Genomic DNA, 23,919 nt, shown 5'->3' with positions numbered 1-23,919 from the left:
GTTGACACTTGTCTTTCACACTTGGAGCCTATTGCAAGAAATTTGCTTCATTCTTTCTTAAATTTATGTTAGCTAAGCACATATTTCAATTGTTCTCTGATACGGAGATTCCTGTGGTGGAAGAAGATAATGCAGGGGCTGCTAAAAGATTCAAGAATAAAATATTAATAAGAGTCTTAACAGAAACTGCTGGGCTCATGTAGCACCCTATGTTTACTCACCTAAAATTTCTTGGAAGAAATTTTTAGTCCCAGTATAAAAGGTCTGTTTTTATCATTGTTGGTTTTAATTATTGCAGAAATCAATAGATCTCAAGCTATTTCCCCATCTTCCTGCAGCTGTCCAGAATGGCCATCTGTTCTTGCAAGTGGACCAAATCCTAATCTCTAGTAAGGCTGTTTCCCTGTCTGGTCTGCTTACTTACCATGTTTTTCTGAGGAGCCCACTTTGAAATGGAATCCCTTCCTAAGTAGAAGTTCCACACACTGACTTGTATCTATTTATAATCTGAAAGTGTGGGACTGACAACTTAGAATTTAGATGACATTAAAATGTTTAGAGGAAGAGGGCTAATTTTAAGGGTATTTAATTGATAACCTAGAAAGGAAGCTAAAACAGATTTTTTTAATGTTAAATTTGGGACACTTATACTTTCATGCTCATTGCTTTTTAGCAGCAGCTTGATAGGAAAAGTGTGTATGTATGTTAAAAATCAAACAACAAAAACCCCTATTTCAAGGTGCTGTTTTACTTTAGCCAAGGGTATTTGTAATTAATAATTATTTTATCGCACTGGTCATGCTGCTTATAATTCATCTTGTATTTCTTCATTAGATCTAGTTTACCTGGGACATGACATTGTTTTTCATGTGTAAATATGGTGGCTTCCTCACTTTATGCATCTAATACATATGTTACAGTTCTCATTATGAGTAAATTGTTTCTTACACCATCAATCATGAGTATTAATATTCTAATTGATCTGTCAACATTAAATAGGGAAAGATTGGCTGCTTCCTTAATATTATACAAGACAGTGATCAGATTTATTTACAAACCCACTGAAACAAAGAAGTTTATTATTCTGTCCAACATTTTCCTTTGTGAATGGGGCCGAGCATTTGAGTATGCTGGTTATTTTGCTTCATTTGTCATTCTTTGGTATGCAGTTCTTTCATGGTATTTTTAAATTAATGAATGTAGGCATGCACTAAGTAGATTTTAACTTTCTTGGAAAGAGTGAAATCTTCTATGAAATGGTGGTTGACAACTTCTCCTTTTTCCTCAATAGTTAAATGAAGCACTTAGAAATTGAAGATATTTATCTCATTATTAAAAAGTCTGTTTATTAGTTAGAGAAGTTGCAGAATTTGTCAGGAATAAATCCTCTTTAATATCAGGAGTAGAAATTACAGTCATGGATAGCTTTAGGGTTTATAATATGAATGTATAAGTAAGTAATCTTTAAATTCTTTAAACAGATGATAAATACTTTATATTTTCTGTGCATCAGGAACTCACTTAAGTTTTATTCCCTTGGTTCTACTCAACATAAGTGGGAGTCCTGTGAAATCATTACATGTGCATTTAAGTATGATTGTGGCTCAACTTTTCTTACCCTTTTTATAGTTCAGAAAAATGTAGGTCTAAAGGGATAGAAACCTTTGTTCAATTTCTGCCTTTTCTTAAAAAAAAAAAAAACTTATAGAAAACAAAAATGTTTGCATTTTCCCTACTATGAACTTTAACCAAAAAGAGGATCTTGATTTGGCTTAGAATCCTTCCTCTTCATTGATGTTCAAAAGATATTATCTCAACTTCTTGCTTAGCAGTACAGCAACAAACATTTCATATTCAACTTTCCTTTAAAAAAATTATTTCTTTGGTGTCTGTTTTGACAAACGCACATGAAGTCTTATTGTCTTGATTTTGAGTATATACCGTTTATTGGCTAGGGAAATAACTGACTTTTCTTGTTAGTGAACAAAAATTATAATATTAGTTTAAAAATTATAGACAGAAACTTGTGTTTCTGACAATGACTACCTAGTTCCTTTTTTATTTCTACAGTGTCTGTGTAGTTCAGTGTCCAAAGGAGGCAAGCACACGTGATTCATTTAGGAGCACATATAAAGTTTTTATTGAACATGTGTTAGATGCCAGGTGTGCTAAGTACAACTTCCAGGGGCCCTGCGTTTGTAAGAAGGACGGATATAAACAAACTGCAGGACCACAGAGGAGGGTTCTACAAAGGCGCACCAAGGGTAGCAGGTGAGATGAGGTGAGATAAAGGAGGATAAATAACAGCGGAGGGGGAGGGGCGCTCATTCTCAAGAAATCCTTCACTAATGAAGCACTTGCTGTTCTCTAGGAACCATTTAAGGTGCTGGTGGCTTTGGGGTGGGCAGAACAGCCTTGCCCGCTCTGAACTTCCTGTCCCAGGGCAGAATGCAGATGTATCACCCCTCCTGGCACCTGCCCTGGGTGTGAAGCTCCCCCCTCCACCCCCGTGCACTCTTAGGTAGGGGGAGGGTCCGGGAGGGAGGAAGTGACATTTGAGCAGGCCCCTGAATGCTGGGATGGGGTCAAGCTGGAGGACAGCGCGCTGTAATGCACCCGGCATACATGCTCTTCAGGGTCCCTGTGAAAAACAGGACTAGCATTTCAAAGAGAGGAAGAGGAATGGCTGAGTAGAGATACAAGTGAGAGGTTCAGGAATCTGGATGATTCATATCACCTAAAGGCCGCCAGACTTGGTCTGTCAGGGGTGTCATCCAAGTCTGGGCTGAGATCCCCTTTCTGGAGGGAACCCCCCCCCCAAGCAGGGATCCCTGCAGAGACACAAATCCCCTGGGCAGTGCTGGGCTGGGGGAAGCCCCGGAACACCCCGTCCCCACCCCAACCTCCAGCTCTGCAGTCAGCCCACAGCCTGGCAGCTTCTGGGGTCTCAGCAAAGGGGAGGCCCCGGCTTGGAAATAAGTAATCCCATCTGCAATTAAATTCAGAGTCTTAATATAAAAATGCCCATGATTAGGTGTTTACAGCATCTAATCTTCAACAATTAAAGAGAAAAGGTGTGGGTGGGATAAAAAATAGCAATACCCACACTCTGAAGTTTATGAGAAAAACAGGAAACTAGTCTTTTTTAACCAGCGATGCCCAGAACTGGTTATTGCAAAGAGGGTTGTTTTTCTAATGCATTGTGGTCAGCACAGCTGTGCCAGAAGTACATTTCTGCTCATTATGACAGGCGTCTGTGGATTTCTTCAGCTGACAAACCTATAGATGGGCAGGCATAATTGTCAGTGGGAACCTGGTCATTATGACTGGATGGTGTTTGGAGTCAGTTTGTGCAGGTTCGGAAAGCCTGTGACAACAGACGGAAAGAGAGCTTTTGGTGCACATGAGGTTATCCCGGGAGTTGTGAATGACCCAGACCTATGAGCCACGAAATAGCTTATTGTACAACTGTTTGAATTTCTTTATGTGTATTTTTTTTAAGTTGATAGGCAATATTTGTTGGGAAGTGATGTAATATTTTTTCTCATTTATTCATTAACTCCAGCTGCATTTCCTAATAATGTTTTAGACCTCTATTTTTTTTTTTTTTTTTTTTTTTTTGCTGATATTTGCTCTTTGGTGGCAATTCGATGACTTTAAAGGTAAAATTGAGGTCTCAGAGATGTTTCTTGTGCTCAGAATCTCATCAAGGTACTGTCACTGCTGCGTTTTTTTCAACAGTGTAGGCAGAACAACCCCAGCAGTGATGGTTTGGGTGACTGTGGACTGGATTTTTTTTTGTCCTTGTTGGTAGTGTAGAATCCTTCAGAACTGCGTGGTAGCTCACATGGAAGACCACGTGACTACTAGAGGAGTCACTGAGGTTCTCCCCCCAATTCCTGCTTGGGGGTTCAATGTCACTGGGGAGCCCCTCTAAACCAGAACCCTCCCTGGCAGACCATTTCTTTGTGTCCTCTTCTCAAGGCTGAAAAGGTACATATTTGAAAGTTGGAAGTACCTAGATTTCAGTGCTTTTTGCATTTTCGGGTCGCCAAGACAAGCATTTGGTTTGTGCATCGAAGGCTTTCCACTTGTCTGTTTGTATCAGACTTTACAGTTGTCTCTTTAATAAGTAAATTACTCATGCTTCTCTGTTGTGAAGCTTGTTCTCAGTGCTTGATCCAGGCTGTATGCCTGAGCTTAGCAGGGCCCCCTCTCCAGCTGATTGCTGAGGCAGTTCCAAAAAAGGCAATCGTTACTGCTATTGATTTCTGTGGCACACTGGGTCGTGTTGGAGTTATTTGCGGCAAGAGCAAGTGTCTGTTGTATGCGCCAGCACCAAAGTACTGGTCAGAAAGTCTTCAGTCTCCTGGTGACAGTAACACGTGGCAAAGGAGATGCTGCTCAGTCTTCTTTCTGGGTTCCTTGGGAAGAATCCTGGTTATTTAAGGGGGGGCAGCAGGTGGCCCTGGGGGGGCAGGAAGTTCTTTTTTTTTAACTTCTTGCTATTCCTGAGTGAAAAGAGATGAAGGTAGATGACACCTGCCATTTTCCTCTTACCAAGATGTGGTAAAAAGTAATGAGATAATGGTTGTCAAGTACTCTCTAATACAGATGACAGGTATTTCTAAAAGCATGCACCTTTTACTGGAGAAAACGAAAAAGCCAACAAAAAACCCCCAGCAAACAAACATGTTTTATCAAAATATCTCAAATATTAAACTCATTGAAATCTGGTGTTTCAGCTGGGAAAACATAGCCCTGGGAAGTTGTAATATTGTTGAAATGACAGAAAAATGGATTTTTATTAGTCAGTTCTCCTTATATTTGTCTCTACTCCTGTGTTTCCTAGAAATCTGACTAGAAATATAATTTTTTAAAAAAATTTTCATGCTTGGTAGAGCCAGAGATGATTTTTCACTTAAACCTGTACACAGAAGTAAAGTATAAAAAACTCATGGAAGATACACAGTATCTTTCTTGAAGTAGGGTGATGAATGGAAATCGTCTTAGTGTGTTATTCAGTATTTGTAAGAGGCTCCCGGGAACAAATTTGTAAATCTATAACTAAAGGCTCCTCAGAGTTTTATGGTTGCCCTCTCATTTTGCTTGTGTGTTCATGATTGTCATTAGGGAGACACAGTGAAAAGCGCACTGTACCCCTCTCCTGTCCTTTGGATAATGAGAAGGTAGTGACCTGTAGTGACAACTATCTGTGCAGAAAGTTGTGGTGGAAGAGGCCAGTGTGTAACCAGCATCTCCAAAGATTATTCCCTGATTTCTTACAATCAGCATTTCTAATATACCCTAGAGCTAAATGGAAGCTGGGCCCGATTTAGCTTGGGGCCAGTTTGGTCTGTGTTCAAAAAAGTTTCTCTTGAAAGATTGCCCACTCCTTGGAGCGTTCATCCCTTGCCATCCACAGACACACAGGATGGGAGCCATTGCTGCAGAGGGTTTCTTGAGTTCACTTTTATCTACTTTCTTTGGGAGTGGCCCTTCCTTCTCTTTCCCATTCAGGAAGAAAACAATCATGGTGGTGGGAACTGAAAAGGAAGTTGGAAACAACCAAGTCAAGCTCTCTTTTTAGACAAGAAAAGAGAGGGCCAGGAAGAGGTGGGGAGGGATATTCCTTGCCTAGGTCACAGAGGCGTTTGTGGCAGAGTGGACCTGAAACCTGTGCCCTGATAAGGAGCCCTGCTCCTTTACTGTCTCGTATATACAGGCAGCCCCGGAGGAAGACATTTCCTGGGAGAGAATGTTGCTTTAACCCCGGCTGGCTGTGAGCACTGCAGGAGCTTGCTCTCGTTCCTAGTTGTCATTGGATGCTGGATGAGGAATAGAGTTGCTGTTTCCACACATGCTGAAAAGTGGCCTGTGGAGTTGGTGGCAGGGTTTACATTCACATAAGTGGTTGCATAATACTTTGCCTGAGAAAACTCTATTCGATCCAGGTGATCCCGAATTAGTGCCATGCTCTCTCTACCAGCCTCCCAAAGTTTGGCTCTCACAATTTTCTGTTGTTAGTTAAAAAACAACTGTCTCATTTTGTAACTCTGAACAATGCTGCTGTTGTCTGTAGCATTTCTCTTAGTTGAACATGATCTTCCATGTAGAGTTTGAGTGATGTAGTTACTAGTTAGTCGACAGTATTTGAGTTATACTCACTTGCTTAAATACATCAGGAGTACAGTACCCAAAAATTAGCACTGCACTTAACAATGCAATAGGGTGTCTTCAGCTCAATTTGATATTTGGGCTGGATAATTCGTTTGTGTGGGGAACCGTCTTGGACATTGTGGGATATTTACCAGCATCCCTAGCCTCTACCTACTGGACGACCACAGCGTAGTCCTTCCACCTCCCAGCCTTGGGAGCCAGAAATAAGCCCACCTATTGCTCAGTGTCCCCTTGGAGGTAAACAGTATATTTGAGGATTGCAACATCCACCACCTGAAACAGATTTTTATTAACACAAAGCTTGAATTTAAGAGACTAGGGTAAGAAAGTAAAGATTGGGAGGGCAAAATTACTAAATGGTGAATATTCCTTGTCTGTGATGGTGAATGGCAATCCCAGCCACAGGATTTCCCTGCTGCCTTGTGGTGTGGTGGGTGTTCCCTCTCTTGTCCTGTCTACAACTCTAGGGCACTCCCTCTGCAAGGAATGTTTTCATTTCTGATTCATTTATTTTTCCTCTGCCCTCTTTTTTCTTATGTTCTTCTGCTACCTCTGGTGCTGCCATTGACTGGACCAGCCCTGCTGCCTCTGACAAAAGACTAGAGCAACTGAGAGTTTTCCTGGAGATGGCCCGGTCCATCACTCTGCACCTAAACAATGTGTCTTTCTACTCTCCCTTTATTATTTCCTTCTTAGAGACCTACCTGAACTTCTACAGCTCATGTAGGAAAAGGATATTCTAATACACTATGAACTTAAGTCTTCATTTTAACGATTTGTCAAGAAGTTACACCATCTAAGGTTGGCAGGTTCTCTAGTACTCTTATTACATTGCCTTAGACTAATTCTAAATCAAATTATGTAAGCTTTTGAAGGTTGGTCTGGGATGCTAACTACTAATTTCGACACTGGTTCTAGAAGAAAATACATTCCAAATTCCAAACAGTAGGCTTAAGAGTGAACTCTTAGAACATGATTTATTTTTCAGTAGGAACCATTATGGGAGATGGAAGAACAGGTGTAATAGTCCAGCTGGCACCTGTTACAAGTGAGGCCTTCACTAAATCCACGAGGATGCCTTCTTGGAAGTGAGCCTGGGAACCCCTCCACTGGAACTGCATAACCCCATTCTGAATCCCAGGCTCAGAGGGCAGTTAAGTTGGACCAGTGATGGTTTGCTTCTCCAACCTGCGAAAAATAGGCATATGGAAATTTCCTTGAATTCTCTTTGGGCATGCTCTTGCGTATAATTTTACCAAATGTTTTTAGTCTACCAAGAGAGATCAGAACAGTACCTTAATCTATGGATTGAAATACCAACTGGAAGAAGTCAGTCAAAAAAACAAACTGGAAATTTGGCAGGTTCTAGCAAGAGGAAGATAAGACATACATGCTGTACAAGTATGCAGTGAAAGAGGAGTTTAGATTTAAGTACAAGATAAGCCCCCAAACACCTTGCTCTTTGTTTCCACATCAAATGACAAATGTTTATGTCACAGTTGTCAAAGAAAGAAATGTTTATCACTTTAGACTAGGAAAGATGCAACAGAAGGAACTGCTACTCCAAGACTGAAGAGGGCCTGCCGGTTCTGATAATCTTATATATTTGTTCTCTTTTCCTTGAAGTTTGTCAAGTTGTACAAATGGACATGATAGATTGACTGGTAAATCTACCAAAGCCCGTTTACTGGTCAGACTTCCCATTCCTGGGAGAAAATAACCGACGCTCACAGCTTAAAGATGGAAGAGCTTATTTTGGCTCAGTTTCAAAAGTTTAAGTCCATGGACAGTTCGCTTGAAGGCAGAAACGTCATGGCAGAAGGGGGTGTGGAGCAAAGCTGCTTAGTTCATGGTAGCAGGGATGCAGAACAGGGTAAGAGTGGCTGAGAGGAGGGGCAGGAGTCAGACACAGACCCCAGGGCCACGCCCCCACGCACCAAGAAACGTGTTTTACTAACCCTCTGCTGGCTCACAAGGTGCTCACCTAGCACAGCGACGTGACGTGTGAGAATGGTGGGCCAGTCACTTCTTTTGGGAAGTCTGTGGAACATCTTACTGATGGTTTTGAAGTTGTGTTCAGGATACCCTGAGACATCTGAAAGTTGTGAAAATACAGTATAGTCATGGTGGACTGTTTTAATCACCTCTTTCTAAGGTTTGAAATCATGAAAAGAGAGATATTTAGCCCTGAAATTAAACAGCATACTTTAAGAAGAGTATGCCATTCTCATATTTGCCTTTCTTAAATACTGTTATGTGGCTTCCTGATTACAGAGCATGCTTTTTGTTTCTGTGAGAGCCACACAATAACAATCTTTTTATTTTCCATCTTTCACTAGCTCTTAGCTCTATGAGAACAAGAACCATGGCTTGTAGCAGCACCCTTTTGTTTGTTGAATGAATAATTGAATAAACAACAAGGAGGGGGGATTCATCTTGATCATTTTTTAAGAAATGCTACTTTTTGGTAGAAAAATTAAAGATATTTCCCAGTAATGAAGTTATACAAAATGTAAATGATTATCATATAGTTAAGTTTAATTTCTCTTTTGGAAACTTTGTGATTTTTATTTAAGAATAAGGAAATAGATTGCATTTTCTAGAGGTAGGAAGCATGATGTATCCTCCAAAATTGATGTAGTGCAACATGGGTATATAATGCCATCAATTGTAGCCCTACTTTAGAATAATACACACTTTTCAGTGCCATTGTAAATTAAGAATGAGCTGGGTAAAGTGAACTGTATAAGAAGGATTTTGATTTTGTTGCCAGATTTAGAGCCGTGACCTTCATTTGTGGCATGAAAGCCTTCTATCCCTGTATGAGGGGACCTGGTGACCCATCAGGACCTCTTCTGCCATGGGGTCAGCCACACCTGCCCTATAAGCAAGTAACCTGACCCGAGCCGTTAGGTTCAACTTTTTTGATTGGGTGCTGGTAGCCCACTTTCCAGGTCAGAATCATTCTGCCTAGATGTAAAGACTGAGTGTAAATAGCTGCAAGGTATTTTGGTTTCTTTAATCCAAAAATCTTCTCAAATTGCTACTGTGTGTACATGTTTAAGTGCAATGGTTTAGAATTAGACTCAAAGAATTAAAATTTTAAAAATTAGCATTTACTATGGGGCCATGGATGAGTTCTTTTAAAGTTCTGAGGGCACCAGCCTTCAGTAAGTAAGAGGGGAGGGGTAATAATTGCACTTCCCAAAAGATTAAATGGAAAAACACACGTAAATCACTTACCATAGTGCCCGGAACACAAAGACACAGTCGATGCTGGTTATTTTTATTTTCCTCTGATGGTATTTCAAACTCCATTCCTATTTCTAGACCTTTCATTTTCTTAATGTTTTTCAGTAGTATGCTCTAATTTTTAAGCTTCCTCTATGGAAATCAGAGCAGCTGAAAGAGACACTAGGCTGCGAAAATGATCTGCTGTGTTGGATAAAGAAATAAGATCATGCCCAGGTTATATGTATGTGTCTACGTATTTAAGAGCCACAACCCCTGAGGACAAACAGACGGACCCCACTCTTGGCTAGGAGCCTACTCTTATTTCCAAACGTCATTTGTTTCAGCCCTGCTGAAATCTACGCTTCTTGTTGGTGTGGCGCACTCTCTCTCTCTCTCTCTCTCTCTCTCTCTCTCTCTCTCTCTCTCTCTCTCTCCATCCATCTCTTAAGATGTTTAATTTACTGGAAAACAGTACATTAAACTTGTTACAGAAATACGGACATATGGACCTGCTTCTGTGATTTTTATATTCCCCAGAAACTAATCTTATAAGTCACTGTGTAAGTTCTAAAGAAGCACTCTCTGTCTCTGAATTTTTCATCACATGAATAAACCTGGGTTTTCAGTTATTGTCATGCAACGGAAACCAGCATCCTGTGACATTAGCATTTCCCACTGGTGTGTTTCTTGTTTACTGTTTTCCAGGGGATTTGTTTCCTTGTCAGGCAGCAGCTTCCAGGGTGGGAACCACGGTGGGGCATGACCCTGTCCTGAGCAGGACACATAGTCATTGGGTGCCACAGATACAGGACACAAGTGAATTCTTTCAGCTGCTCCTTCACAAATTCTCTTTGGTGAAATCACCGGTTAACTTGTAATTGCTAGGTTTAGAAATTCCCTCCTAGCGAGATGGCTGAGTAAAATGTTTAAAAGTTCCTGAAACAGGGTGCTCTGGGTAGCCTCTTTGTCAGGTATTTTCTTTCTTCATGCACAATTTAAAGTTGGTGTTGATATTTTTCCAATGGAAGCTGCGATGAATGCATTGATTTAAAATCTGCTTTAAAATAACGGACTTAAATGGGTGATCTGTAAAGTTTGTTCAGCTTGAAAATTAGGTGGTGAAAATGTACCTTTGGCTTTTAGTAGTTTTAGCTTTAAGATTTTCCCTTAGTTTTGTGCAATTTACTGATTCCTTTTACAGCAGAACAGCATATTCCTGTGATTAAAGGCATCCCAAGTCCATAAATCAATAGTAGTGGTTAGTTAATTGTTGGGAATTTGAAGTTTTACTTTAACACAATCAAGCCATAACTATCTCTTCTCTGTGGCCAAAATTTAATCCAGTAGAATCTTGTTAGGACATTGTTATTTTTCATGGATCTTTTTATTAAAGGTCTCTCAACTTGCAAAATTAATAAAAAAGTTCAAATCCTTTCCATCTTGAAATCAAACAAATGATAAAAACAACAATCCCACTGACTTTCCCAGCTACTACTATTTTACCTGTCTCAGCTATTCCAGTTTTGGCCACTTGGGCTTTAGCAATTTCTCAGTAGTTCCTTAAGTTTGAAATTCAGTGAAACAGTTTAGATCTTGGACCTATTTTGCTTAGTGTGAATTTGTATTCGACTCTATGATTTAATTGTTTTCCATTCCACTCACTTAAGTGATAGGCTTAGTAGCTCGTCTTCTTTCCTAAGCTCCTTTATGCACTCGTCTCTGTATCTTTTCCCTAAATTCAGCCCTTTGGCTTCTAACCGTCTGCACTATTTCTAACTGGATTACAGAAGCAGGCTGTTGGAAGTATCAACCTCCATGTTAATGATGCTGATGGTCTTCCAAGATGGATTTTCAATATTCCCATTATTTCTACCTGGACGTTTCCAAGGCAGCACATTCTTAGTTTTTTTCTAAAACTGATCGTTTTCTATCAAACTTGTTTTTCCCTTGGGTACCTGACAAACATGTGCACATGACTCAAGGTCCCAGTGTCTCCACTCAAACCATCCTTAACACCTGCCCTCTCTCCCTCCCATGGGTCCCTTTGTCACTTTTTCCACATCATCTTTCATACTTCCTCTAACCAGCTGCTCTTTGAAGTCAGAAAACACATTTGTGTGCACCTTCAGATGTGGCACAGTACTGGTGTGTGGTCATTGTTTGTTGAGTGCAGAAGGTTAACAGGTGACAGAACATCAATTACGGAGATCAAAATAGTAAACAGTTTGACTTCTCCAAGCAGAAAAATTTAAGTGGTTAGATATTAAAAATATACGTTTTTGTAGTTTTATAAAAGTACAGCTATCAACCATATTAAGTATAATCCCTAGGACTTGAGAAGCGGAGAAAATTTTCTACTTCTCTTTTTAGACTCAGAGCTGGAGCAGTGCCTTCAGTTGATTGGAATGGAAACCCATTCATGGAATGGAGGCAGCAAGTGCAGTTGTCTGAATGATTTCCATTTGAATGGAGATAGCAGAGCCCAACTTTGCTTGGGAGAACATTAAGGTGCAATTGTTTCCTACACAGTTCCTCTCCATTTATTCTGCCTTCTCATGGAGCTAGGTGGATCAGGATAAAGGGATGCTGTGTATGCTTTCATTTAAATAGGCAGAAAATAGTGAAAAATCATGATTTCTCTTGCAGAGATGATGCCTTTCTTTGTGCACACAGATAAGGCAGCATCTGTGTGTTCATCATGACTGTTCAAAGTTCTCTCTCTAAATCTACCACTGTTAAATTTATCCCTTTGTGCCAGTAGCTTTATCAGAGTGCATTGAAGCACATTAGGAAAAGATTGTTGTTGGAATCCTTATGTTGTTGGGATTAGCTTCTAACCACATGGAACAGGTATCTAGTTACCATGAGTTAATCCATGTTAATTTTAAAAATAAGTCTTAGCAGTGAAGAGTCAGCTGTGACTGCTTTGGATTTAAGATCGAGTTCTACACAGTGTGATGCTGAACCATTGCAGAGTTACGTTATGTAACTGTGATTCCCTCTTCGCATTCATAAAAATAAGCAACATGTTTCCTGAGGCCATCTCACATTGAACAGAAATTTTAAATACATAAATATAAATTTCATTCGGCTTTTCGAAATATTACCAGACTTCACATAGATTTGTAGTTTTGATATGTTTTGGAGTCTGATACTGGTTTGATAGTCTTTGATGAGAAACAACAAATAAAACATCCTGTTTTTATAATATTCACTAGAAATCCCAGTGGAATTAATACAGAAATAGCTAAGGTTCTTCCTATATCAGTTCGCAGTTTTAAAATTTCCATTATTTAAGGTTGTTCTTCAAAGTCATTTTCAGAAGTGCGACTAAAAAACAAAATCGATTTGTGTCCTCTGGCCCTGAAGCCCTGCTAAGTGCTAATTGCCTAGTTTTTATAGGGCTTGAAGATAGCTAACTGCAGACCTACTGCCAAGGCAGCAGTCACCACTTGAAATTGCACATGTTTGTGAAACTCTTCTTTTCTTTTGCTTTTATTTCATGGGCTTATCTTTTGGAGGCTTATGGGAGATAACTGTAAGTGTTTGCTTATGTCAAAATAAGTGAAAATTGAATAGAAGAGATATTTTAAAGAGTTGTAATATGGCTTTAGGACTGGTGAAGGAGCCAGTATAATGATTCAGAAGCTGAAAATAGCTCCACATTTTATGCAATCAAGGAAAATTCTGTACCTTGGCATTCCCCATACCGGATTAGCATGAAGCTGGAAGTTCTTCCACCCCCAGCATGCCATTGTAGATGACACGCTGGGCTGTGACAAACTGCTGGCTTAATGGAGCATGTGCTGCTGGAAGTATAACCCTGATGGACAGGGTGGATTAGAGTTGAGTGACCTCAACTCATATTCATTTCCCCTGAGAGGAAAGCTAACAAGCCCCTCTCTGTTCTGATGACCATTTATGCAGCGTGGCTTCTCCTGATGGAACCCAGTTGGTTCATGGCGGAAGTGAGCCTTACTTCAGTGTGACACTCACTCTGCTCTGAAGGGGCAGCCACGACCTCCATCCCCCCATCTAGACCATGAAAAGCAGATTGAGTTTTTCCTTTATTTACGTCTTTATTTCCTCTTAGTTTGTTTCCTGTATATTTATATGCAAAAAGGCATCTGCTAGAGTGAGGTTGTGAGAGATTGTGGGTAAACTCTGGGTAGAGCCCCCTAGATCCAAGAGTGGAGTCATGTTTGTCATAGAGAGCTTCAAGCCTCACCTAAAATGGGGCTATTTGCAATGCCAAATCAATAAAGCTGTCAGGTTATAATTAACTCGTGATACTACTCTAATTAAACAGAATTGATGGGAAATATCTGGGAGGATAGTAGCAAAGGAACTGCAGTGTTTGCATTTAAATGATCTTAATTACCCCTTCAACTTAAAATCCTCTTAAATGAACAGGGTCAATACTACATCTCACTTAGCTGTATTGTTTGGGACAGTGGCCGCTGGCTAGGAAGAAGCGGAGTGCATTGAGCTTGCATTGTGATGTCTGCCTTTGCAGACAGGAGGTTGGAGAACGTACATTCTTTTCTTTTTCCTTTCCTCAAAGGAAATTAAATCACAGCTCTGACAGGAGAGGGTAAAATCTCTGAGAAGACCTCCCCAGTGCTTGGAATTTACAGACTCTTCGCCTCCTATTTGCTATTGTCCAGAGGCAACACACTCCCCTGTGGCTCAGGGGCGTCTTTGGCCACCTGCCAGCCTCCCAGGGCCTCTGGCTTTGATGTGTGGTTCAGGCTGTCCTCAGGCCAGGCTGTTGTTGAGTTGGCCTGGGCTTCACTCCCACTGGGTGTCAGGAGGGACGTCCTGTCTGCAATATACTTTTTCCCAGCCCGTCCCACCGCAGCAGAGGAGTCTGCCTTGCTGTCAGCCACAAGTGGTTGTCCCCAGCTGCTCCTCTGAGCGGTTCTGCCTCTGTCTGCAGAAGCAGGGTGTGTACCCGGCCTGTCACCCGGGGGCGGTCCCTCCGCCCAAGGGGAGACACCAGGCCCGCCAGGTCAGCTGTCAGTCTAAAGGGCATCCTGGGCCCATCGGAGCTGACCCAGCGAGCTGAGCAGCCTGCTCTGGGATCATTGCCCGGGACCTCCATTTGATCTAAGCTAGCAGCTGGGTTAGGGAAGTCATCAGTGCTAGCTGGGGAGATCTTTCTCCACTGAACCCTGTTTCTACCGTGATTCCTGGCTTGCCCTTAGAAACCTGGGCTGTTGCAAATGTCACTCTGAGGCCTGATGTGAGAGAGAGAGAGAGAGAGAGAGAGAGAGAGAGAGAGAGTCTTGTCATTGATAATTTGTTTCCAGAAGGGCCCATTCAATTTAAAAAAGAAATTGCTTCGGTAAAACAAAAACAGACCAAAGCTGGTTCTAGTTTTTGTTACACAGTACCTTGCACTGCCTCTTTGTCAGATTAGTAATAACATTTCCCACAGAGAGGAGTTTCTTGCTCCTATTCTGCACCCTCGCCCCAGTATGTCTCTTTACCAAACAGTTCTTTCTTTTCCTCCTCTCTCTCTCTCTCTGTATTAAATTTATAATGTTCCAAGATGTTTTGTTTGCTTTGGTTTACTTATAAGGTAAATTATTTTCATAGTGAGAACACATTGCAATTTTTTTTGGCAGCCTGTTGTAAAAACATTTTTTTTTGTTTTGTGGTGGAGGCAGATGCAGGCCCCCTGACCCTGTGACCTAGCTAGGGGAGGACACCTGAAAGGGTTCAGCATAGGAAAGGGAAGAGATTCGGATTCATAACAGCGAGACTTCTGGGTTTTATTAGTGCACACCTGTTAGCATTCTATTTCACATGGTGGCCCGTTCATGGGTAACACTTAACTGACACCCTCATCCTCATATCAACATCTTTTTCTTTTCACGCATGAGTGTTTGTGTGTGCTGGACTGGGGGTGGGGATAACCCCACTGGTGCATCCTGAACACTAGAGCCTTACTTAGCACACATGCTGTGATGCAGGTTATCTTGTGATGTGCAAAGTCCATTAAAGGGAAGAAGGATTTTATCATAATTTATTCCCTAAATTCTGGCTTCTCTAGTAAGGACAGGAAGCCCATGGCAGCTTGGTAGGATCAGGATATATCTAGGACAGAAACTATAGCTAAACCATGGTCGTGCACTTGATATTAATATGAAGCCCAGCATTTGCAGCTATTCCAAATGTCATTTCTTAGTGTCACAAGAAGGTGGTGAAGTTGTTGTTTCCAAAGGCTCAGTGATGAACCTGGAAGTCAGCGAGATCCTTGACCTGAGCTAGGAATTCGAAAATGTCCTGATTCTCCTTCAGGTGCTGCTCAGGTACCCTCAGCCCTCTATAATTTTCTTCAGTAAAACAAAAGATTCAAGATCAAATTTTCATGTTTATATAAACTTTTGGAATCCCCCGTTGCTTTTCTGTGAAATCCATTGTGCCATATAGCAATATACTGTGGTTTGGCAGGAAAGACCCTCAAGGGAGGTTATTTTTAAAAAAAAGGCTAAGATATAATTCATTAATAATTTCATTGTCTTTCTAGATGCGTCTTCTTCCCATTGTCAGCCAGTGTGGGAGGAGAGGGAAGAATAATACTGGAGTTGAAGGTGTTGTGTAGGCATGTGCCATCCAGAAGTATTTTACAGAAGAAAAAAATGTTTATTTTTGTCATAAAGATTCCAACACTAAGTAACAGAAGATTGATTATTAATTCTATTGCAGTAAAAAGTTATGGTTCTAATGCTCTTAAAACTGTTAATCATTAAAGACATATGTTAATTAAAGGCATACATATGCATAAGTATATGTAAAAAATGGTAATTTTATACTCCCAGGCTTAAGCCTAAAATGTCATTCATAACACTGTTGCTGCTGCCAATAGAGGAAATTTGCATAAGACTAAGGCAAGACTACCCATTCTTTAATGTTTGGGGATAGTATTATAATTCGCCAACCTATAAATTTTAAACAAGGCTAGTGTTTCTCTTCCCCTGGTTAGAAGTGAATTCTGGTTAAAAATTTCCAATGATGTGTAGGACGGCAAAGCAGGTGAGCAGAGCTTTCTCTTCCTGGAGCTCCAGGCTCTCCCTTCTGTGTTGCCCTTGATGGAGTCCTGTTCCTTCGCCCTCCCTGTCCCGTCGCCACTGCCTTTGGCCTGTTCACTTCCAACTCTTACTGTGAAGCCTTTCACAGCTCCTTTAGCCCTTACTGAACTCTTCTGATCTCAGCTACTGCTATTCTTAGAATCCTTACCACACATTTAGCATTTAGCACTTACTTTTTTGAAAACACGTTTTTGTGTGTTAGTTCAGGGCTGATGGCATGTACTTGATTATTCCCCGCAACAAGCACAGTGTTCAGAACCTAGCAAACATTTGCCATTGGCTGTTATTTCTGCTGTCTATTAGTAAACCATGGCTGTGAACCAAGTCTTGCTTCTCAAAATGTGACCCTCACATCAGCACACCAGCATCACCTGGTAACTTCCGGCCTCCTCCCAGACCCACCGAATCAGAACCTGCATTTAAAGGAGCTTTCCTGGTAACTCAGGTGCCTGCTGAAGTTTTAGAAAGCACCATTGAGACCCCAGAAATGCTCAGTCTCCATTTTTTGGAAGCGTTTTATTTTGACTTGTAGCAGAGAACTGCTTGCCCTTGCTGTGACTATGAGCTGTTGTCTACTTAGAGAGGGTCACATCTAGATGTGGCCAGAGGGCTGTGAATTAAGCTGTCAGGACAGTATTTGAATTCCAACTCAAGACAACTACTTGATTCAAATAACAAATATTTCTCTCAATGGCCTTTAAAGAAATCTCATACTAAGGAACAGAAAGAATGATTTCCTTTTCCTTAGTTACTTTTTTTTCTTTTCTTGCACTTGAAGTGCTTACACCCACTCAGCTTGCTATTTTGAACTCTGGGAAAGAAAATTTGTGGGCATCTCGCAGTCTTTCAGGAAACAGGGCTTAGATTAAATATTTGCCACATTTCCTACGTGTTGCTTTCTCCAGGAGACTGGAGAATACATCCTTCATGCTTTCAACTTGACGCACAGTGTAACTTTTAAAGTATGGACAAAAAGCCATGTTCGTCCTTACTTGCCTACCTTCACGTAGATGTTCGAGTCGTTTCCTCCTTTCGTTTCTTTTATTTGACCTTCTTTTCCTTTTATTATTGTGTGTAGAATTCTTCATGTGCCGTGTTGGTGATCTGAAAATGAAAATTCCTTGAGAGAACCTAGGTGCATCAAATCAAGGATAATAATATATGGGTTTAATTAACATTCACAACAAAATGCAGACTCTTCAGTCAAATTTATATTTAAAGCATTTTACTATAATTTTAAGTAATTTCTACTTTTCTCTGTCTTTGAATCTAAACCTATTTCACAGATGGCAGAAATAAAAAACAGTGGGGTGGAGGGAAAGGAGGAAGGGTATCAGGTAATCAGTAAGTCATTAGCTATGTTTTAAATGAACTCAGGGCTTTGTTAGGTAAGGGAACATAAAATGGCTAGGTGGGATACTATTTAGCCATAGTGATGTGGTTACATACAGTTTAATTTTTTGTTTTGTCTTGTTTTTTCCCTACTTGGGATTGAACCCAAGGCCTCATACATGCTAGGCAAATGCTCTACCACTGAGCTACATCCCTAGCCCTTTTTACTTTTTAATTTTGAGACTGGTCTTAGTTGCCCAGGCTGCCCTCAAATGTGCGGTCCTCCTGCCTCAGCTTCCCAAAGAGCTAGGATTACAGGCATGTGCCATTGTGACTGGTTTAACCTCATTTGGGGGAGGAAATGAAAATATCTTATTTAAGATAGGACTTATAATACCCGTCTTCTATTTAATGGGTGTTTGCCCATATGTAAAGGATGTTGTTCATATTGGCCTTGTAGGAAGTTGACAGTTTTTGCTGGATGTAAAGAATGAAATATTTTCCAAGCAGATGGAATGGAATTAGGGAAAGATTCGGAACCAAGGAACTTGTAGAATATGAATATTTATTAAATATAAAAATTAAAGTGTCATAAATGAGATGCATTATAATACAGTATTTTCTTAACATTGGAAGTCAAAATTCGAAAAGATGCATATATACGATCTTACATGATATATGATGACATATAAGATATATATGTATATATACATATAAGACATATATGTATATATTCAGTGCAATTCTTATCAGACTCCACATGGCAATTTTTTTAATATTCAGTGCAATTCTTATCCGACTCCAAATGGCAATTTTTAAAAGTGTGGCTAAATATGGAGGGCAAATAGTGCATTTGATTAAAGAATATAATCTGGAAAAAATGGGTGAGAATTTTGTAAGTATACAATGCACATGAGGAAATATCAAGGAATCTTTCACCAAAACAGAGAGCAAGGAGTGGAATGCAGTAGCCCTATTGTGGATTTGAACATAATGAAACAATATGGTGATACATATGACTGGCTGTGGGACATAAAGGGGGAAATAGTGTAATAGTCAGGAAACACACTTTTAGTTGCAGATTTTGTGTAAGTGATGGACCTTCTGAGTCTCACCTTTATTGTCCACAAGAGGGGAGCATTTGAGGACCACTAAGTGTTAGTCTTTCTATAAAGACATTGTGACTCACAAGCTTATTCCACCATGCCGTGTGCTTCTGTGGAGGACTCCGAAAAGCAAACTTACTGTGCTTAGTGTTGCGATAGTCCAGTCAAGTAAGCTGCTTCCGGGGGTGTCCCGTAGACAGCAGAGATTGTGGTTCCTATGTCCTGTCTTTGGTAAACCATTCAGCTGGAGAAAGCCACACAAGCCCAGCATTGTAGGTGCCTCTGATTTATTATACACAGCTCACTGAAATAGACCAATTGGTGACAAGCATGATCAAATATTAGCTAATGATGGATGCCTCTATTGTGTGAGGTTTTTCCCTTTTCTGTTGTGGTAAGGCAGGCAGTAGAAGCAAATTAAAGGTAAGGAAGTTTAGACTCAACCTCTTTCATGAGGCTGTAAAATTACTTTGGGTGTTGCTTTACTGGGAATTTAGGAATTGTAAGGAATCTACCGTCAACGTCAGGTATCAGTCAATGTCAGGTGTCATTGTTCATTTTTAAGAAAATGAACATTTCTGAAGAAATGTTGTATTGTGGTTCATATGCCTGAGGCTTACTTGTTAAGCAGGCCACATATGTATCTTTTGTGCTATTCTGTGGCAGTCATTTCGCTGAATGACCTATATGGGTGGCTAATATATGAATATATTTTGTTCTTGATGTTTTTCCCCCCTCACACTAAGCTATATCCCCAATCCTTTTCCTATCTTTATTTTACTTTTATTTTGTATTTTGAGACATTTCCATTTTTGTATGTTTTGCCCTGGAATCTCATTGTGTTATGGCGGTAGGCCTCAAACTTATGATCCTTCTTTCTGAGTCTGCCAAGTACATTAGCTAGAATTACAGCTTGTGCCAAGTACAGTTTGTTCTTACTGCCTTTCCTCTTTGGTATGAGTGGACCATGCCACCACTTTTTAGGTGCTCTGTAAACACTGAAAAATGTGTAAGTCAGTTGAAATCACTAAACACTCACTCTGACAGCCAGTAAGGCAGAAACGCGATCATACTTCCAGCTGTATAGGTGTAATGCCTCTTTAGCATGTCGGCCTACACTCAGAAATTTCAGACTTAGGAGGTAAGAAGTACATAATTTAAGAAAATAATATTCTACTTAAGAAATGAGCAAAGACTGAAACAGGTATGGTAGGTTTAGACTTCTGTACAGGTCAATTTCCCACTGCATATTGAAAACTCAGTGAGAGAGGATTTTTAATAATCTTTGAGTTGCTTTTATTTACATCGTGAGGAGAAGCACCCTAGCTTACCATTGGAAAGTGACTAATCAAAAGGAAAGCTGTTGAACATTATTACCAGCATCTACACAAATCCTTCATGCAGTTATTCAGAAATGTTACTATGAAGCTAGCTATCACGGTTACTTGAGAGAACCATTGTAACTTTACCATAAAATGCCAGGAATAATACAGGAATATTTTCACAGCTCTAAATATTTAAATGGGAAAAATGTATGTGTTGTGCCATTTTATATTTCATTGTTTGGATGACTGCATTTGTTGAGTCAGAATAATTTAAAATAACCAAAGAATGAGTGAGGCAGGTAGCTCAGTGATAGAGTACTTGCCTAGCATGCTCGAGGTCACGGGTTCCACCCTGAGCAAAACAAACCAATAAAATAACCAAAGCGTATGACACTTGTCATGTCATACGAATGGCAAGAACTCTGGAATAATAATTAGGACTATTTATCTCTGTTAATGAAGAAGCCTTTTGAGACTGCAACCAAATGAGTCTCTAAGATAACGGGGTCTGAAATAGCAGTAAGGCTAGAATCTACACATAGGTTTCTTGGAAATTAAAAATATTTCCCATGACGATTGTAGATTTCTAAGTATATATAATTATTGCTATTTGTCTTATCCATTGTTAGCAACCTTTTTTTAGCAAGTACTTTGTAATTCTGTACTAGAAGTGGATGGCACATGCATATCAACCTTTATTTTTAATACTGTCTTTCACCATCAATTTATTTCACTAATATGTGTAGTGGGATCTGGAGAAAGGCAGGTGGTGAGTAATTCTAAAATTGCATAATAAAAAATCATGTATTTACAGCTTTGGAATATGTTTTTGAACTTTCACTTCAATATGTTTGTTGTTCTGGGACTTTAAAATATTAATATGTTTTAACATACTAAATCTACTCCAGTGTGACCTGAATTGGAAGTAGCTGGAAGTGAATCTATCTCACTCTTTTGATGAGTAACAACCCCCCCCACACACATACATTTATTTTAAACTTTCTCCAGTTGAGATAGTGCTTGTTTTCTTTCAAAACTTCTATTGGAGCTGACATTGTAATTTAATGTTTGCACATCAAAAAAGATACTTCTACTGGTAAAATAATTAGAATAAACCACTAATATTTATAAGCCATAATGAAGCTATCTGTGGTTCTTTACCAGAGTGAACACTGAATGGGGGAGAAAAGACATTCTCAGAGTGATTTGGAAATTCACACCAGTGGCTTGGTCCCAGGACCTCTTGACCATCATTATGTTGAAGCGATCTATCTAGGTTTCTGTGCCATAGTGAGATTATGTATAGATAGGACTTAAAGACTTTCAAGAACTGCAATGTACAGATTTTCACTGCATCAGTAAATTATAAGAATAAATGAGGATTATTCCAGAGCAATCATTTGCATCTTTTCCTCATTTCTGATTTTAATATCCAGATGTTATGTAGCCATCATTTCCGTGTGACAATCAGTGCAGCCAAAAATAAACTCTTCCCTCACTTTGTTGTCTTATGTCACTATGCTCGAACATTTATTGTAACTCAAACTGTAAAATTTAATTTAGTTGTGAAATGCTTTTCTTGTTTTATAGTTTTAAGTAGCACAGTAACTTAAGATAAGGTACAGTAATGGTCTTGATTTGATTTTTTGTGTTATTTATGAATAGATCATGTAAAACGCCTCTGAATTAAATGCTATTTTTGTTTTTATTTCCCTCATTAGGTGGAGTCTTTGAATTTTTTAAAAGATGATGGTAATCAGATCTACTTGAAAAACTAAGTGAATTTATTTGATTGGAACTCTGTTTTATCAACTGTTTAACATTCACCCAGTAGGTAAGTTGAACCAAGTACTTTCTATGTGGTTTGATTTCAGAGTTGCAGGAAAGATATCTCCAGCGCAATTAAGTAAGCTTATTGTGACATTTTGACAATAATGATTTGAAGCCCTCAAAACCTGTGATAAATATCTGGGATATTATCTAACTGAAAATATTTTTAAGTCTTTAATACATTTCTGGAAATAATCATGATATGTTAGTTACTCTTCTCTTGTTGCTAAGACAAACTATGAGACACCCAAAGTTAAAGGAGGAAAGGTTTATTTAGCTCACAGTTTGTAGAGGTTTCAGTCCATAATCGGCTGGCTCCAAGGCAGGGTGGCATGGCAGAGGAGCTTGGCAGAGGAGAACCAGTTCATGGTGCCCATAACATTGCAAAAGCAACAAGAGATCTTAACAGTGTCTTTCTGCCCCTTTTCTCTCAACAGGCTATTGAGGGCAGGTAGCACTCAAACCCTTAATCCTAGGGCCCTTGAGCCTAGCACTGCTCCATAAATCAATTGCAGGGTCACAAACTCGAAATCCTGCCACCTCTGAGGTCTTCAGAGGATATCTAAACATAAGCCATGACACATAATTGTAGATGAGCATTGGAAAAGGTCATTTATAGTTTGAAATCAATCATTGTATTTTATTTCATTTCTTGAGGGGGTGTTATGGATTGAACAAGGCCTCGTGCATGTTAGGCACAGGCTCTACCACTGTACAGCTCTACCACTGGCCGAGCCCTTGGCCCCCTTTCCTTTACTCTTTTACTGATGGTTTTCTTGTGATCTGGAGGTAACTTGGGAATATCAGATTTTACTTTGCTTTTTAAATTAGTACCATCCTGTTTCTGCAGTGATAGGAAGTCTGAGTGACTGGAATGGGATGGGGAGGTGGGGGGGACAGAGTCTCACTCTGTAGTTCAGTCTGGCCTTGAACTCACTATGTGTAGCCCAGGCTGGCCTCGAACTTGTGTCGATCTTCCTGTCTCAGCCTCCTGAGTGCTGGGCTTGTAGGCCTGTGCTACCATGCCCAGCTATCAGATTTTACTTTGAATGAGGTTTTTATGTGAAATTGGATCTTGTCAGATTCAAATGTAAGATATAATGAATTTTTTGAGTCAGCATCTGTCTTTATTAAGCTGTTCTCATTTTACATAAATTTTGGTTTTTGTGATAAGAACAGACGTCTTAAGGAAGGACTTGCTTGATTTCAGCTTTTTTGTTGCCCTGGTTGCTGTGGAAAACTCTCGAGTTAGAGAACTCCGAACCAAGAGGAGTTTCGGCTTTTAGCAGATTATTGGTACTGCCAAGACAGAATTTAGTGGGAACAGGACTTTGGCTACTGTTAAAATGTCACTATAGTAAAGCCTGCTCTGTCAAACAGATTTTTGGCATCGGAAGTCCAAATGATACTGATTTTAGGGGGTTGAGGTTTTGTTTTTTTTTTAACTCAGGCAAACTCATGATTTAATTAACCCTTTACACAGTAACAGAAAATGTGGAAAAAATTTTGTTTTCCTAATTTAGGTCACAAGATGTGAGTTTCTGAAATTCTAATTTTTTTTCATGATTCTAAAACTACGCAGCTTGTTACTTAATTCCCCTCCAAATAAACTGGAGCTATTTAAAAACCTGATGAGTGACAAAGAATAACTGAGGAAAGTGTCTAATCATTCAGGGAGCCAACTTCCAAATCCAACAAACCAATAGTATCGGTTTAAGTTTGAGCATCTTGAGACTTGATGTCAGAGGTGGATTTGGGGGAATACTGTGATACAGCATACACATTGCCTACAGGTGCCCTTAGCTTTGTCTGAAA

General features: G+C 39.9%; 1 protein-coding gene across 11 annotated transcripts in view; it reads left to right on the top strand.

The window, feature by feature from the left end:
• Positions 1-23,919, top strand: part of Hivep2 (HIVEP zinc finger 2) — a 182,523-nt gene that overhangs the window by 80,765 nt on the left and 77,839 nt on the right. For all 11 annotated transcript variants that reach the window (XM_021259324.2, XM_004846048.4, XM_087190053.1 and 8 more), the window contains exon 2: positions 21,996-22,108. The gene's annotated coding sequence lies outside the window, so the exon portion shown is untranslated. The remainder of the gene's footprint in view (positions 1-21,995; positions 22,109-23,919) is intronic.

This window comes from Heterocephalus glaber, unplaced genomic scaffold, assembly GCF_053883595.1.
Source record: "Heterocephalus glaber isolate CG9 unplaced genomic scaffold, H.glaber_assembly_v1.0 deba00001550, whole genome shotgun sequence".
NCBI lineage: Eukaryota > Metazoa > Chordata > Mammalia > Rodentia > Bathyergidae > Heterocephalus > Heterocephalus glaber.
This window is presented reverse-complemented; position numbering and strand designations above follow the sequence as displayed.